The 16,039-nt window shown below is 48.1% G+C and overlaps 1 protein-coding gene across 2 annotated transcripts in view; it reads left to right on the top strand.

The window, feature by feature from the left end:
• The window catches only part of RABGAP1 (RAB GTPase activating protein 1), a 142,603-nt gene continuing 126,564 nt past the window's right edge, over positions 1–16,039 (top strand). For both annotated transcript variants that reach the window (XM_066580813.1, XM_066580812.1), the window contains exon 1: positions 1–74. The gene's annotated coding sequence lies outside the window, so the exon portion shown is untranslated. The remainder of the gene's footprint in view (positions 75–16,039) is intronic.

Raw genomic sequence — 16,039 nt, 5'->3', positions numbered from 1 at the left:
ACCTTGTCCTGTCACGTGGTGCGGCGCATGTCGTCACTTCCGGCGCGGATCCGTTCATGGCCTGGATCCGGGAGGTGAGGAACCAGAATGGTTGGACTTCTAATAAACGGGGAGGGGGACCGAGTAGCGCCGGTGGGGATGTATGGCGGCGGCTGCGGAGTGTCAGTGCTGCGGGCTCCGAGCCCGTCCAGTGCGGCTTCCGTACAAGCCTGCCTGTCACAGTGTGGACGGCGCTGTGTGCAGGACGCTGTGCGCTGCCTTACTATCCCAGCTGTCACGACATGTCAGTGCAGCTGCAGGAAGGGGAGGGAAGCTGTCAGCTCTGCTAACCCATCAGTGATCCCTGCACATGCTGCTGGATGGCTCAGAGCATGCTGAGGCTTGTAGTACCCCACGTATCTAAGCTACGTATACTCGCCTTTCCTGGGATACAGCTGGCATTGGCGGTGACTACTAGGTAGACGGGCTGGATGGAAGCTTGTGACCAATTAGAGGCTGCAGTGTCACTGTGGGCACTCCTGCCATCAGCGCCGTGATGCCAGGAGTTTGGGGGGGTGGCACGGCAGCCTCTGATTGGCCACGTCGGTCACATACTACTGTCTACCTGGAAGTCATCGCTGGCTGTCAGCTGCAGGACAAGTGAGTCTACCCCGGATTGTTATTTTGGGCAGGGGGGTCTAGCGGGCGCTCAGAGTTTTATGTTAATGACAAAACCCCTTTAATTCCTGTATAGATTCCCCCGTAGTGTCCCCTCCCTGCATATATATATATAATGCGCATGCCGCTATGTAAAGAAGAAGCCGTCCTGTGTTGCAGACAGCTTCTCTTCGCAGGGCGCTCGTTGCCCCAGGCCAGGCCCTATGCACTGTTGCAGACTCTAGTCATCAGGTTGTCACTATGCCACAACCTGGATGGTGTGTGGGGTCTGCCAGGGAACGGGCACTGCCAAGGAGAGAAGCTGTCTGTAACGCAGACGGCTTCTCCTCTTCACAGCGCCGGAGGACGGTATTTAGGTTGTCAGCAGAGGGTGCTATAAGGGGATATCTATGTAATAAAACATAAGGCTGCTGTGCCTGCAGATGAGAGAACAGTGCTGGGGCTGCCTGCTCAGCTAGGAGAAGACCTTGCATAGCTGAATAGGGGGTTTCTATTAAAAAATGTACTGAATATGGGATATGCGGATAAAAATGCTTAGAATCACCAATCCTGTAACTTTTAGGAGAAAAATGAAAGTTCTGTTACTCTTTAACTTCAGTCACAGCGGAAAGAATCCATTGGTGATCTTCAGCTGCTCTGCTCTCCGTTGGCGATTATCCTGGGGTTTTTACTGCAGATTTCAGTGCAAAAATTGAAATCCGCAGCTATTTTTGCAACAAGCTCATGTGCCGATATCTGCTGGTTTTGGCGCAGAAATGTAGCGCGGAATTGCAGCGTAAGCGTTCTACTCCGTTGTGTGTGAAACTAGCCTAATCCTCCACTAGGGGGCCTCCTCCAGGATGTCCGGCTGTTAGAGAGGGGTTCGCTGAAACTCCTGCAAATGAAGCCATTAAGTCACTTGTTTATTTGCGGCTTCAGTGTCCGTCCCCCCCCCCCCCCCCCGACCCTGAGCCAATCACTGGGCTCAGGGTCACATGGGTATTCGGTGATGTCACAGACCTGCGGGGAACACTGAAGTGGCGGTGGATTACACGTTAGAAGGACCCATGGCTTGAATTAAATTCCAGGGAGTCTCAGGAAACCTTCCTAAGTCTAAGTTCACACGGGGCAGAGACTTTTCATGCGTTTCGTCCGCACGGAATATCTGCAGCATTTCCTGCAGAGCGGATGAGACTTCAGATCGCATCTGTACTGAATCAGCTCAGACATTGGCCTGCGATGCGGAACTTAAATCCGCAGCATGACAATTGTAGCAGCGGATTTGCAGTGCGGATTCCATCTCTTCAGATGAGATCTGCGCAAAAATCTGCACTAAAGTCTGATGTGGCTTTGCTGCAGATTCTCAGCCGCCGAGGGTCCGCAGCAAATCTGGGAATATAGCCCTAGGCCCGTTCACACGATAATCGTCCCATACAAACGCATGCAGCGACTAAACGAGAACGCAGAAAACTGACCAATGAACTGTTTTGTAAACTGCAGCCGCTCACTTACCGAAAGCAAATGGAAAGTATTCTGATTTTTTTAAAATCAATGGGACAAACCAAGTAGAAATGTTTATTTCCGTTTTAATTCAGCTCCTCTGCGCCAAAAACAGACATCTGAAAGAAAGATTGTCTGGTGAAGAAAAGGTGAGCGCTACCAGGAGTCATGCCAGCACTGAAGCACCCGGAGATCACCCATGGATGCCAGTGGGCTTCATGCAATGCAAGGCTTCCCTGTAGTGTTCTGTATTGGCACAGCTAGATATCCCGGCAGCGGGTTCCCCCCTCTTGCAGCCGGACCCCAATGATCACTTCATTGTCCAAGGAGACGCCTCGCTTAGTACCAGGGAAGTCATATGTAGTAATCCCGTCCTGGGGCAGAACTGGCGAAGCGGCATTGTTTGTGCCCGTGGATGTGGAATGTGCCTGTGCAACTCTATAGGGCTTGTCCGAATAGGCGGGACATAGACATGTAAGACCGTCTTGTAAGGCCTGTGTCTAAGGAACGTATCGCAATACACAGTGACTAAAACTCATGGTTTTCAATAAGCGTATTTTGCGCAAAAATATACACCGCTCGCTCTATTCTCTCGTGCATTTGCGGAGAGTAAGAGCACATATTAAACTAATTACACTAACTGCCCACTTTAATGAATGAGCACAGCTGCGGGCTTTCTGGGTGCTCAAATGTACACGATTTGCATGTGCAAAAAGTACAGTAAAACACGCAAATGCACAACGACGATTGCGCAAATGTGCATGTAAATGCGGTTACGCCTGTGTGACACCGGCCTAACATGCGATCTGATGGGTTGTTGTGGGCAACTCTTCTGCTTTCCCTTTGCACCCATTTTGTGGTAAACGTTCCCCATTACATACTACAATATAATGCACGTTTTCTGCTCACCCCGGTTCAGCTCCGTTCCTCCGGCACAGAATCCTGGCTGAAATAATGCTGCATGCTGTGCTATTCTGTCCATGATAATGCTGAGTGGCGTGACGGAAACCTAACGAACCCATTACAGTCAGTGTTGCCCATCGGGCACTGCTCGTTTTTGCCATGTGACAGGTCCGTCACCCATTCGCATTCCGCTTTTCTGTTCTTTTGGCGAAGCAAGAAAACGAAATGACAGCATGCAGATGTGATATTAGATGTTTGTGAAGATGTTGAGGATTCCTTTAGTAACGCAGAATATTTACAGCCGTGTGTGTGTGTGTGAGGTGCACTGCGCAGTGGAGGAGGTGAGCTTTACCCCATGTGTCTTTTATAGGTATTGTATGTTTGGATAGGGTTAGGGTGGTTTCACATCTTCATTGGGGATTCCACTTTCCTGCTCTATTCGGGAAAGAGCAATCCCCCCCGGCCAAACAGTTCCGTCTCTAGATGGAACTGAACAGCATTGACTATAATGGGGTCTGTCCACTTTCCAAGTGGCTTTTGGATGGAAGAAAAAGCGTTGCATGCAGCACGTTTTCTTCCGTATTTCCAGCTGTATCTGTGGCGGAGCGTCCGCTTAATACTGGAAGTGGGCGACTCTTTCCAGCAAGTCTGCGCTACAAGCTGGGGGTGAAGCATCTCGTATGTTTGCTCTAGATGACCTCAGTCTGATTTTAGTACTTCACACTTTTCAGCTCCTTGGAGTTTGGACACTTGTGTAGGTAAGGAATGGCCTCTGGACTTGCTTTCATGATAGGGAGGGTTGGTGGTGTAATGGTTGTTTGCAGAAGGACTTCCCACAGTGTGTATACGAAGCGGCGCTCAATCACCACCCAGTCACTGTAATCCGTCTGTCCTTGTAAACCTCTGATACCGAATAAACATTTGCCTCCTCTTCTACATAGAGTTCAAAAGTGTCCTCATAGATCTGCCATTTAAAGCGGCTGTCCAGTTGTAAACTAGCCGTAGGATAGACCGTCAGCAGGGATCTGCCTCACAGGTCCTCCTGCAAAACAGCTCAGTACACAAGCAGACAGCTCTGTTCTCACTGCAGTGGCCAGGCTTGGTATTATAGGCCAAGTCCATATCAAAGTGAATGGAAACTCTGCCTGTAATACCCTGCCTCACCACAGCAGTGGGAACGGAGCTGTCTGCTTCCTGCAGAAATCAGCAGATTAGCAGGGGTCCTGTCTGGTGGGCTCCTGACCATTACTATTGATGGCTTGTCCCAGGAATAGGCCATTTCTAAAAGATCTAATGACATGCTTGTCAAAGCTGAGTGCTTTCTTATAAATACTGGCTTTAAGGGCGGCTTCACACGAGCGCAAAAAATGCACTCAACAGAACCGTATTTTTAGGCCGGTTTCACATGTGCAACAAAATTGCGTGATTTTCTCACGATGCGGCAGAGCTACAAATCGCATGTATGTGAAGCCCATGCTTTCCTACGGGTTCCTTCACATTAGCGATGTTTTGTAGCGCGCAACATTGCGAGGAAAAATAAATTGCGGGTTGCTAAATATTACTGCGATTTGCGAGGTTTCTAGCCCATGTTCCCCTATGGAGCCTTCCTATGTATTGCATTGTATCGCATGAAAATGCGGTTTTCGCGCGGTGTGATGCAACTTTTACAGCAGGAAATCCTAAAATAAGCCCTAGCTGCATAAAAAGAAGAAAAAAATAAACAAAAAACATTACCTAAGAGGCGCAGTCTAGCTCCACCGCAAGTCTCTCAAAGCACCCCGTTACTTGTTTGAAGTTCTCTATCACAGCTTCCTGGTCAGGAATTTAAAAAACCCCGCCTGCAAGAAGCTCTGCCTCTGATTGGCTGAGCTGCGGCGCTCGAGAACCAACCAGAGCCAGCACTCGATGGACCAATCACAGCCATTCATCGGTCCATGGAGCGCTGGCTCGCGCCACTTTGTAGCGACACAAAATCACTATATTGCCATGAGAAAACGCAGCGATGTCGCACATAACACAGATGCGATATTGCATCACCCGGGTGAAAGAGGCCTCGCGTCATGCTGTTGCACGCGTATCTACACATCTTACTGTACTTTTTGCGCTATCTTGGACTGTACATGTCGGTACGGGGCGCGCCCCTGCTTTGATTTTAAAGGCTGTGCAGCCTAATTAGTACCAGATGTCTTCAGTTTCCTGCGAAATTGTGCAGCGTATTTCGCAATTACGCGGGTATCGAGTGCCCAAACTATAGACTTCTATGGGGAATAAAATAGAGCATGCTGCGTTTTTTTTTTTTTTTGCACGCATGGGATTAATTCCTTGTGAAAGCGCTCTTATAGTTTTTTTTCCCTTTAAATCAAAATAAGATACAAAGCGTAGACGGACCTTTTAACGCAACAAACGTTCCACATTTCAAAAGTTGCGCAGCACCAAGGGGGGCGCCGAAGGGTCCAGGAAAACCAAGATATACAGACAGCGTGAGGCCGGGCTCACACGACCGTACGGTAATACGCTGCATGAAAATCGCAGTGTTTTACCGACATGGGTAACTGCTTCCCATAGGAAACAATAGGGCTGTCGGCGCAGTAAAATAGAACGTGACGCTTTATTTTTTTTTACGCGCCTATTATACCCAATAAATATACGCAAGGGGGAATGGAACAATGAAAATCTATGTGCGTTTATTGACGCCATCTACCTGCGTAATACGCAATTCGAATACGTTCCGTGAGCCCGGCCTACAATACATCCAGCACTAAGTAGGTTATCCAGGAGTCGGCTGTTCTGCCGTACCGAGACCAAAGCTCATATGGTGCATATCTATATATATAACAGAGATGAATCATGGAAAATAGGAGAAACACGCAGATCTGGAGAGAGCAGCCACTACTAGTACGTCACTAGGACATAGGGGTCCCCAGGAGCCCAAATAGTGTCGAATTAGTCAACTATGTTGTGAATGGAGGCAGTCGGGTGCCATAAAGACCGGCTATAAAGATCGGATTTTGAGGGGGAGCGGCTGCAGTAAGGACTTCTTCAGACGACCGTATACGCAATTGTGCACGCTTCAGCGCAACGTATTGGCACATAGTACTGTACTTTTTCCACATGCGGAGCCTGTTCACATGCATGTGCAAAACACCCCTGTCATGACTTAAAAGGCGATTTAGCCTAATGAAGTCCAGATTTGTTCCGTGTTTCACAAAATTGACTGTTCATTTGCGCACCTCCCATAGACTTCTATGGGGACCTGTGCTGCGCAATACCTAGATAGATAGGGCAGGCCCTAATTTTTTGCACACGCATGAAAACCTGTTTATGAAAACAAACTCCTTGACATTAATGGCCTCTAATCTCTGCGCATTGCACAAAAATGCATGCAAATACGCTCATCTGAAGAAGCCCTAAGCATGAGGCGCAGCAGCCTGGTACGGGACTTCCCAAAGTTCAGTGGAGGAACATTCAGTAGGTAGGTAAGTAGGGCAATAGTTCCCCCAAGTATGGACTGGACTGCAACCTAAAAAAGGAAAATTAGTGGGCATCTACCTGAGGATGGTAGCGAGCACCAGGATGAGAATTACCAGCAAGGCGCTGGCATGGCACCGTTCATCTCATATGATGCCCTATATCAGGCTAGGGCACTGATTTTCCTTATCTTGTGATTATGGTTAGTGGGATCCATCCAGTGCCGTTTGGTTCCTTTAGGGTGCCTTCACATGGGGCGTAAATGCTGCGGAAAATCTGCTGTATTTGTGGACATGAGGATGAGATTCGAAGCCGTTGATCCACACGGAGTGGAGAGATTCAGTGCGGAATCCACAACCTATGTGAAATACGCCGCTGATTCTGAATGCGAAGCATGTCAATTTATACTGCCGATTTCAACCATTGAAATGCAGGAGTTGAAACCCGCAGCAAATCTGCGCCACTTAAGCCTCATGTCCATTGGGAAAATCAGGCCGCTACGGATTCTCCATAGAGAATCCGTAGCGGGTCCCTCCTGCCCCGTGGACATGAGGGCTAAAAAGAAGAATTAACTCACCTCTCGCCCGCTCCGGATCTTCCCTTCACCGCGGCTTCATCTTCTCTCCGTCGCGGCCGGATCTTCTTTCTTCGGCTCGGCGGATGTGCACGGCACATCGGTTGCGTGCCCCGCGATGCGCCGGCCCGAAGGAAAAAGATCCGGCCGCGACGGAGAGAAAATGAAGCCGCGGCGAAGGGAAGATCCGGAGCAGGTGAGTAAATTCCGATTTTGGTCTCCCGCGGATCCGGACGGCTTCCATAGGCTTCAATAGAAGCCCGCGGGAGCCGTCCCCGTGGGAGACCCGCACGAAAATGGAGCATGGTCCAGATTTTTTCATGCTCCATTTTTAAAAAATCCCTTTTATTGACCATCCGCGGGTGTTTATCTACCCGCGGGTGGTAAATGCATCCCTATGGGGTGCGGATCCGCGGGCAGGAGAAGAGTTAAAATCCGCTGCAGATTTTAATTCTTCTTTTGCCCGTGGACATGAGGCCTAAGGCACGTATTTGGCCCCTGTGGACTAGCTGCATATTCACTGAATGTTTTCCGCTGTGGAAAGTCATTAACCAATCCACCCCGTGTAAAGGCACCCTTATAGGACGGGGCGGGCTTTCTGTCTTCCTGTTTCTATGTTGGAACAGGTTGAAGCCGAGGTGGTTGGTGTTCCTGCATCTGACCGTGGACCCCATCATATCAGAACGTCCAATAATTTATCCGCTTTACAATCTTTACATCATGAGCGTGCCTTTAGACAGAAATCGTTCAAACGAGCGAAAGTCAACCATAATAGTTGGGTCTAAACACAAGCCTATGACTGAACGACAATTGTTTGCTTTTCGCTCATCGCTCGTTTTACCCAGGCGTAAAAACCATCGCCGGCTCCTCCACTTATCGTTCGGTTTAAACACTGATCGTTCTGGCGCTCTCATTTATACAACGTGAATGAACGACTCGCGTGTGAATGAGCCAACGATGTATCTGTCTAAAGAGGCTGCTTGAGATAACAAGCTACCGGTGCAAAGGAGAATCGGCTCATCTAAAAGGACCCGAGGTGCTGCATCTGTGACCGGCATTAGTCCTTGGAGCTTGTGCTTACTGTTCTGCCATGTATGAGAACAAGGCTGGACTGTTCTGGTCCCCATCCAAGGTTACGTATCTATATCTAATATTTGCTTTGCAGTTTTTTCCATTTGGCTAAGTAGTATTATCGCCTGCAATTAGGCCTGTGGTGACACCTACAACCCACTTGTCTAGCATTTCAACTATTAACTATTGTTTGCTTGTTACTCTCACATGCTGCTTTTAGGAATGATCAAAAAGGGCCGTCAAAAGTACTGAGTGCTGATACTCCAACGAGAAACATTTATTGACTTTCCACTGGGATAGTCCCACCAATTATTCAAAGGGGGTCCTCCACCCATCCCCAATTGCTGCTTCTCTGCCCCCAGAAACTTCTCATAGTGAATAAGGAAAGGGGCGGGGCGTTGGACCCAAGTGCATCATTATTATGGACAAATTGTTCCCTTCAGATGTGTCGTAGTGGCCTAGCAAGAGAGTATCTCCATAATTAACATTGGGGCGGTTCTACATCTGCGTCGGAATCTCCGGCCAAAGGTTCCATCACCGATGTGGCCGAACGTACCGAAGCGCTGCAGGCAGTGCTTTTTCTTCCATCGAAAAGCTGGGCGGAAAGCGGGCGGCACTGTTCGGTTCTGTCCAGCGCAGATAGTTTACTGAAAGAGGAGTAGAACGAACTTCCAGCAGTTGTGGTTGGGGAATCAGCAGTAAGTGAATTTAAGCTTCCTGGGATATAGATAGATCTGTCCTAAGAGAATAGTACAAAGGAAATAACTTTAGGGCAGACTAGATGGGCCACGGGGTCTTTATTTTTTGTCACCGATTTTTATTTATTTATTTATTTATTTTTGTGTTTCTAAACCACTGATGGCCAGATGAAACGTTTGGGCTCTCAACATTCTGTGATTTCATTCATCTGTTCAATGCAAGGGCCATCTTACATGGGAAATCTTTTGGGCACAGATACCAGACGGCTCATCCCAGCGATGAATTGTTCGCTGGCTGAATGGGGGCCGAGAGTCGTTCCGGCGCGCCCGCCTCCATTCGCAGTAAGCAGGCAGTCGTTCATAAGTGAATTACTGCCTGTTTACACAAAACGATACATCGTTCAGTTTTCTGCACGCAGAAACCGAACAACAAAGGATAAGAGAAGAAGTTCTCATTCGTCGTTCAGTCGGGGCGTGCCCTTACACTCAACGATAATCATTCAGTTTCTCACTGGATCGGGGGAATCCGAACGATGATCGTTCCATGTAAAGGCAGCTGCTTAATTTTTGTCCTCTTGTAACTACGAGTTGCAACAAAGGACCTCAATGTTTCCTTACAAAGGAAAAAGTTGCAGCCAACTTATGACGAACGCAAGAACTCTGATCATGCGGAAATTCTGGTGATTGTCGCACAACATTTCTCCACGTAGGAAAGCATTGATGTTGTGTGTGAACTGCGGGAGCGACACAACTTTTGCTTGACTCGTGGCTGAGCCCTAACCGAATGAGAGGTTTTAAGGTTATTGTTCCAGTAAATGAGAATGAATGAGCAATTTCTTGTTTGAGCGAGCCAGCAATAAACAACGGGCCGCACAAGCCAACTCTGGTGAGAAATCGGCGGGTCTAAACGGACCCCAAGTCCAGCATTTCTTTGTGCCTGGATAGAGATGAGCGAGTAGTGCCTTAGCCGAGTATCTCCCCGCTCGTCTCTAAAGATTCGGGGGCCGGCGCGGGTGACAGGTGAGTTGCGGCGGGGAGTGGGGGGGGAGAGGGAGAGAGAGATCTCCCCTCCGTTCCTCCCCGCTCTCCCCTGCCGCTCCCCGAATCTTTAGAGACGAGCGGGGAGATACTTGGCTAAGGCACTACTCGCTCGAGTAATGTGCCTTAGCGAGTATACTCGCTCATCTCTATGCCTGGACAATAATGGGAACAGGTAGTGATCAGGGAGGTGTTCACATCTCTAAATATCACATCCTTCAATGCAATACATTGCACTATTGCTTGCGAATGTAGCCAAAGATCAAAAAGGGCCGGCAGAAAAACTGCAAAACTGCAGAAAGGATAAGGAATGCCCCAAGCCCTTCGCTTCTTCCATATCCTTCGCCTTCCCTTGCTTGTACTTGATACATTTGTCTCACTCTGTAACGATGATATATTAGTTTGTTTTTGGAATGTTCTTTTATGGTTCCAGCTTTTAATAGACGGGAGAATCCATTTAAGCAGCAATCTAGTCACATCCTTGGCTGAGTCATAAGAACACTGAGGAGCTCTTTCACACTGCTTTGTATCAGGCCGTTGTAAACAAAGACTCGTTAGATGCCACTGAGATGTCCTGCTCTAATTACAAGATAGAAGCCTACAAAATAAGGTGATTGACATGAGACAAAATGTATAGCTTTACTATCCTTCTGATTCCTGCGGCGTGTAAGTTAAAGGGGCACTACCTTTTCAGATAACGTATGCTAGCGTGTTAGACTCATCATTGATGTAAAATATTTGTATTACAAATTTTGCTGCTTTACCCCTGTAAATTGCATTTGAGGGGTCTCCCTTCCAGCTTCTGTGCAATCCAGATACTGACCCCCTGCTGATTGGACCACAGTGTGCATAGGAAGTTAGGGCAAGGAAGTGTAGGACAGTGAACTACTGGCAAATACTAGACATGCTACGTGCCATAACAGTTTGTTGGGTGCGCGTCCTGTAGGTGGGTCCTGCACATATCTCGAGTTAGGGCCCCCAGTGCTTCCAGCCAACCGGAGTGTAGCCTATTACTCGGCACTTCTACACGAGCAAACCTAAACAACCAATCACTGCGAACCAGGCAAACTAAATAACCAATCACCGGGAATGAGTAAATCCAAACAACCAATCAGGTCGCAAATGGTGTGCATCTGAGGAGCAATATAGATATATGCGGCCAGGAGGACAGCATTATGCGGTTTCCTTGTCTTTCATAGAAGTCAATGGAAGTTATACCAACAGGGCAGCACAGCGAGCTCCTCTGTTTCTGTAACTCGGGGACTGCAGAAACGGTGTAGCTTGCTGTGCTATGCGGTTTGTGTTACCCCCCGTTAACTTCTAAAGGAGTTAGAGAAGCAATGCAACTTGGTTGTCTCCATCATCCTGGCCACCTCGTAGTCAGTGGTCTCCCCATCTTGCCCAGGTTTCTTCGGGATAGGAGCATCCCCTTTAATTCAAATCAATGGCCGGATTAGGTTTGTAGTGTAGCGAATTGAATGACTAAAAATATGACTTTCGGCGAATGCTTATTTATTTATTTTTTTTGCGTATTTCAATGTAGCATTTTCTATCCGTTGTGGAATTACTGCAGTTTTCCCATCGTGGACGGCAGCTCTTTCCCCAGTAGTGTTCTGGATGTGTTCTGCGTGGCAATGATAATGTTGCGGTGTTTGTCTTGAGTCCTGGCATCAGATCGGTTATACCGTGGCTCGTCACGTCTCCCACATTGGATGATCTATGGGGTGTCCTAGCTGTGTACTTGTCACCTCATTACTCCACCTGTCATAGACCGTGCCTATAGGCAGCGCATTCCTAGGTGTGACACATCCAGAAGCTGATGCCCTCCCGTTGGCATGTAATGCTCACATGGCAGGCGCACTTTTATTTATGGATTATGCTCTTTTTAATCACAAGAATTAAAAAAAAAAATTTGGGTAAACTTTTACAAACTGCAGTACGTTATCAGAGGTCGCACTACATGTACTTCAGAAGAGTAATGATCCTCCTCCCAACATTTTTTAGGTGTTTTTTTTTTTTTTTTGCCAAGTAGGAATATGCTATTTGCAGTAATTCATATTAACATTACACAGGTATATGTGGGGTTAAACTTAATCTTTAACCCCTTGGTGACCACCCTATCGTGTTTTTACGTCTTGCCATTGCAGGAAGGGTATGGAGGGAGATAGCGCTACTATCTCCCTGCATACATTGTGGTGGGTGTCAGCTGTTTATTACAGATGACAACTGAGGGCAACAGCGGCTGATCGGGGCTGTTAACCCTTTAATAGCCGCTGTCATTTATATCCCCCAAACGATTTTCACGCCACCCCCTTCCCCACGGTGAGATCGGGGGAGCCGTGCGGGTGTCATGGCAGCTGGGGGCCTTCTGAAAGGCCCGAGGGCTGTCATGGCAGAATGCCTATCAAGCCATCCTCATGGAGTGGCTTGATAGGCTGCCTGCCAGAATTCAGTATGATGTAATGCTGTAGCATTACATCATACTGCAGGAGCAATCATAGCATCGCATGTTGTGGCGCCCCCCTGGGGGCTAAAATAAAATGTACAAAGAAGAACGATAAAGTTTTATTAATTATTTTTAAAAAAGTTATAAAAGTTCAAAAAACACCCCTTTTGCCATACTTGCAATTAAAAAAAATCTAAATAATAAAAACAAAAATACATATTTGATATCACTGCATCTGTAAATGTCTGATCTATCAAAATAATTCATTCATTTATAAACAGGGAATTCAGGGAGTTGGAAGGATGGCTTCATATCTGCGTTGGAGCCTCAGTATAGGTCTGTATTGGTTCTGTCCTGAGATGGAACCGTTTGGCCATGGGGATTTCAATTCCTGCTCCCCGATCGAGCAGGAAAACTGAATCCCCAGCGCAGATGTAAAACCACCCTAAGCCAACTTTACATTGTGCAACTTGTTGCAAAGCTGCATGAAGTCGCATTGGTGACTGTAGCCTAAAATGAATGCACAAAACATCAGTAGCACATGGAGCAGGTGACCGCTTTCATTTTGCAACCTGCATAAGGAAAATGCACACAGTAAAAATGCCCCCACGCAGCGGTGGGGCTGCCTTTTTTGGTGCGCCCCCTCCCCCACGCAGCGGCGGGGCTGCCTATTTCAGTTACCTTCTCCCCCCACCCTTCCCCACCAGCGGCGGGAAGTGCCTTTTTTGGTGCCCCGCCCCCACGCAGCGGCGGGGCTGCCCTTTTTGGTGCCCCCACGCAGCGGCGGGGCTGCCTTTTTTGGTGCCCCGCCCCCACGCAGCGGCGGGGCTGCCTTTTTTGGTGCCCCGCCCCCACGCAGCGGCGGGGCTGCCTTTTTTGGTGCCCCGCCCCCACGCAGCGGCGGGGCTGCCTTTTTTGGTGCCCCGCCCCCACGCAGCGGCGGGGCTGCCTTTTTTGGTGCCCCGCCCCCACGCAGCGGCGGGGCTGCCTTTTTCGGTGCCCCGCCCCCACGCAGTGGCGGGGCTGCCTTGTTTGGTGACCCCCTCCCCCCCACGCAGTGGCAGGGCTGCCTTTTTTTAGGTAGCATGATCATGTGCTAGGTGGCCCGTGACCACTGCAGACAATCCTTGGCATCGGAGGCCATTGGTTGACGGCAGCGATCGTGCTATCCGGAAGAGAGGAAGGCCTGGCGGGCAGTGAGAGTAACGAGTATCTTTTTTCCCAGTGGACCCTTGCCAAGATCCGTCTGGTGTAGCTATAAGCATAAGGCTGACTCCGCAGAGTCCATCTGCCGGGCTTTTATTGTAACCTTTGATCACTATAATCTATGTATTACTACTATTATCTTGGACTATTACTATGTCTACAACTTTCAAAATAGAGAAGAAACCGGATTTTCTGTAGTTGGGTAACTTTTCTCATGAATCATTAGTATAGAGTCTACTTCACACGCAGTATTATGGGGGTGCTTAATTAGCAATCCCATAATCTTTGCTTTTATCACAACCGTTAGGCCGGCTGTACACGGGCAATGTGGGTGCCCAATCCGGCTCTGACCCCGGCCGGCGACCCCGCGTACCTTGTCTTTTTCTGTAACGCGGATGACCGCAGGCAGCTCGCCATCAGACTTGCGCAGTACAGATTTTTATTTTTCCTAAATATTTGTTCTTCCTGTGCCATCATTGGGCGATGACGCGGGTACCTGTGACCTTTCAGCATTGGCAATTACGGATGGGCTGCGGGTCGGATTGCTGCCATTGACTTAAAGGGAAGCCATGTGTGTGGATCCCACAGCAAAACATGCTGTGTTTTTTTTTGTTTTTTTTTTTCCCTCCATTCGTGGAAATCACAATTAGTTTCCGCAGTCGTGAAGGAATCAGCGATTTTTTTCCATACCATGTTTTGAACGGTATTTGCTGCGGATCCTCTGTGCAGACGCCAACCGTGGATTTCCACATACAAAATTTGTGCGTGCAAATGCAACGTGAATAGAGTCTATTGATTTGTACGCAGGCTCCTATTTTTCCTGCACGTTTCAGTCGCACAAACAATACACAGCCGGCTCTATCTTCATGTGCGTTTGTGCACAAAAAGTCCCCATAGAAGTCAATGGGGATGCGCAAATACATGCAGAGATGCGTGATATGCTGTGTAATGGCACAGGAAAAGAACACATCTGGGATATAAAAAAAGTTAAAAGGGTTTAAAATGAAAAGAAATTGAATCCTCGCTCTTCCCGGGGGCTCCTCACCCAGCGCTGCAGCCCTGGTGCCCGTCTCACAGGTGGTGAAAAAAAGCAGCGCATCTGTGGGCGCATCTGTTCATTGTACACATGACTACCAGCGGGCACATGCCCTTCATTGTGCACATTGCTGCCAGATCCCTCTTTGAGTGTTGTGGGCACTGGGCCGATGGGAGAGATAAGTATTCAATTTTTCTTCATTTTCAACACTTTTTTTTTTTTTTTAAAGCGGCCTTCTGGTCCTGGAGAAACAAAGATGGCCGAACCGCTTCTCTGCCAACTTGATTCATTAGTAAGACACTACATGCTGATGCGACTAAGCAGCAGTGGTCAATCGGAGAAGGGGTGTGGTGTCTTGGACTTATCATGTATACTAGCGCACAGTGTGCATTAGGCAGCCAGAGAAGCTCAGGTGGCCATCTTTGTTTCTGGACTGGATGGTCGATTTTAACATTTTTTTTTTTGTCCCAGAAAATCTTTTTAAGGCTATATCTATTCTGCCGGCTCACAGCAGGGGAGTTGGAATTTCATTGAGAATTCCCTCAGCAAAGTGTAGATAGAAAAATCTGCAATTTGATGAAGGGATCCCTATAATAACATGTGCACCTTCCCTTTAAAGGGGTATTCCAGTCATCTACAGTTATCCCCTATCCATAGAATAGGCAATGGCCAGCTAATGGTTGGTGATTCATATACTTTGCCCCCTTCCAATCGCAACAATGAAGGTCCCATGTCCCTTTTGAGAGACTGTCAAATGAATTGAGCAACAATGCCTCGGCTCCATCTGTTTCATGGAGAGCGCCGGAGATAAGCGTCCAAGTGCGGAGCTCTCTGTGGGGCTGTCATTGCAAGTAATGGATCAGTGTCCGTGTGTGCGTGCTGCTGCTCCATTCATTTGCTAGTCTCACAGGGGGACAGAGGACCCCCATAATGGTAATTGGTGGCAGTCAAACCGCCACCAATTAGTTAGTTATCCCCTGTAGTTTGACTAGAGGATCACTTTATATTAGAGGAATACCCCTTAAAGTGTTACTCTTGGGGTGTGCAGTACTGTGCGTAGCATCGCTGCTCTATCCTGCCTACAGCACAATGCTGATGATGCTCCAGAGTCCAATAATTGTTTCCTTTCTCAGAAATCGGGCTTCTCCTCGTCAGTAAGCACTATGGCCTTCACTTTGTGATTGCAGGTTCTGCTCCATTGGCTAAAATAAGAATACATTAGGCGGCCCGCTGAACAGCCACCCATTATAGTTGCCCCTTTTAATTTGGCTTATTTTACTCTGAAATCCCATCTTATGTGATCTGTAACACATTAACCCTTTGTGTTCATGCTTCGAGTCATTCGCGCCACGCTCTTCAGTATACACGGAGCGCTGATTCTGGCTCATCCTGGATTTACACGTATTCATGAAATGCGCAAATGAAGCCGCAGACGGTAAATAATAGTCGCCCCTCTACTTCAC

Source organism: Eleutherodactylus coqui, chromosome 10 (genome assembly GCF_035609145.1).
Source record: "Eleutherodactylus coqui strain aEleCoq1 chromosome 10, aEleCoq1.hap1, whole genome shotgun sequence".
Taxonomy (NCBI): Eukaryota; Metazoa; Chordata; class Amphibia; order Anura; family Eleutherodactylidae; genus Eleutherodactylus; species Eleutherodactylus coqui.
The sequence above is the reverse complement of the archived record's forward strand: the minus strand, read 5'-3'. Positions and strand labels throughout refer to the sequence as shown.